Source organism: Fulmarus glacialis, unplaced genomic scaffold, assembly GCF_000690835.1.
Source record: "Fulmarus glacialis isolate BGI_N327 unplaced genomic scaffold, ASM69083v1 scaffold45897, whole genome shotgun sequence".
NCBI lineage: Eukaryota > Metazoa > Chordata > Aves > Procellariiformes > Procellariidae > Fulmarus > Fulmarus glacialis.
This window is the reverse complement of record NW_009224709.1, coordinates 31,891-34,004: the sequence shown is the minus strand read 5'-3', so window position 1 is coordinate 34,004 and position 2,114 is coordinate 31,891.

Genomic DNA, 2,114 nt, shown 5'->3' with positions numbered 1-2,114 from the left:
TGATTCTATGATTCTATGATTCTACTAAGGTTGCTGTGACTGACCATCCAGCACAAATAAAAGTGTCAGAAGTTGTCCCTTATTTTGTGCCTTTGTATAATTTCTATTTATTTTAAAAAATCAGTTACTGCATAATGGCAGCTCCTCCAGCTGGGAGCATCAGTCCAAGACCTCAACCCTGTTGCTTTATGGTGTATACAAAGACAGACCAATGGTTCAGGCTTGGTTTTTAAATATTAGACAGGAGATATGACATAGGTGCGTATAGGCAGGAAAACACAAGGTCATACTGACAGCACAGTCATCATGATCAGGAGTTTTAGTTTACTGACAGATACGAAAGAAAGTACTGAAAAAACTTTGTAAAGCTTGCAAGGAGCTCACAGGTAGAGCTTGTCATGTATGGAGAGACACCACAGGAGAAACCACAAAAGCACTCTTCTGAAAATGCAGCAAGGGAGTTACAGAGGCAGGGGCTGACCTCTTGAATCTGAAAGAGAGAAAATAGACAGAGTAGGAGTAGACTCTGAGAGACTTGGAAGAAGATGAGTAAGTTATGTTTGCCATAACAGCTAAAAGAAGAGACGGCCAAGGATGCATAGGTGCATAGTGTTTGGACATGAAGCAGCAGCCTGTGTGGTTGGAAAGGCCAGCTGAGACCAAGCACATGGGTACTTCTGCAGTCCTGAGCCCGCTGTTTCCTCCAGCTAATCGAGGACAGTGTCTCTTGCATTCATGTTGCAGTCATCATTGTGATACTTGGGCCTGTAATTACCAGGGCCTGTAATTACCAGGGCCTGTAGTGACAGGACAAGAGGGCAACAGTTTTAAACTGAAAGAGGGAAGATTTAGGTTGGACATAACAAAGAAATTTTTTACGATGAGGGTGGTGAGAGACTGGAACAGGCTGCCCAGAGAAGTTGTGGATGCCCCTTCATTGAAAGTGTTCAAGGTCAGGTTGGACAGGGCTTTGAGCAACCTGATCTAGTTGAAGATGTCCCTATGCATGGCAGGGGGGTTGGATTAGATGATCCTTAAAGGCCCCTTCAAACCCAAACTATTCTATGATTCTATTTTATACTAGTTTTGACAAACTTTCCGAAAGTGCAGTATCACCTACAAGCCATGCTTGGTCCAGAGGAAAGGTCCAGAACGAGGTCCCCAAGATCTTGCTTTCTCCTTCCCCCTCACTTTCCTGAAAAAAAATCCCTAAGGGATTGTATTTCATGAACGACAGAATTAAATTTCATGGGCAGACTGTTACTCTGTGGGAGAGTGTATCTTCTTCATCTCTTTGGATTTATTTAGACTCTGGGATCCATGAACTGTGTCTGTGGGAAAGGCAGTAATAAGATCTAACCCACCTTTCTGCTCTCGTGGTGTGTCCGCTAGTTGTAGTTCACATCGCTGAGCATAAGAAGGCTCAGTCAGTGCCACCCCCTCAGGAATGTCCAGACTTGGCCTGACCTTGTCGAAATGACACATTTTCCTCAGTGCTTCCATGTGTCAACACAAGCCCCAGAGACAGCCAGCTGTCTGGCTGCTGGATAGATAATTGCTAACATAAAAAAAAGTATTAGAAAAATACATGTTAATAGTAGTATATAGCAAAAAGGCTCTTCTGATTTCAGTAAAGAACTTTAACATGTGTTGGCTGCTTAACATCGCCTGTTTGCCTTTGGCATGTTGGGCTTTATCTTAGCCTAATGTAATAAATGGAAATGTCACCATTAAATTAAATGGCTCCAGGTCAAATCCATGCAATGATTACTCTGGGTTTAAGTTCACAGCAATAGCATTCTTTGCATATTGGTACAAGTTTTCTGGCAGCGTTGCTAAGTTTCTGGTAATTGTTTGCGTTGCATACCTTTATGTAAATTTTTGTAAACTAACGAGAGTCATGTCAGTGATTTATATAGGCAAAGCTTTTTAATAAAATGAAGATCCTGTTAATCAGTAAGTGCAAAAGCAGTTTGCATGAAAACAAAATGCTTTGGGTTATTTATAAAACTGTTCAAAATGCATTATAAAATGGTTTTAGTGAATTAATGTCTTCTCATTTTTTTCTCCCCAAGGAGGCTTCATGATTATAGATAACAAAAGTTAACTTCAGG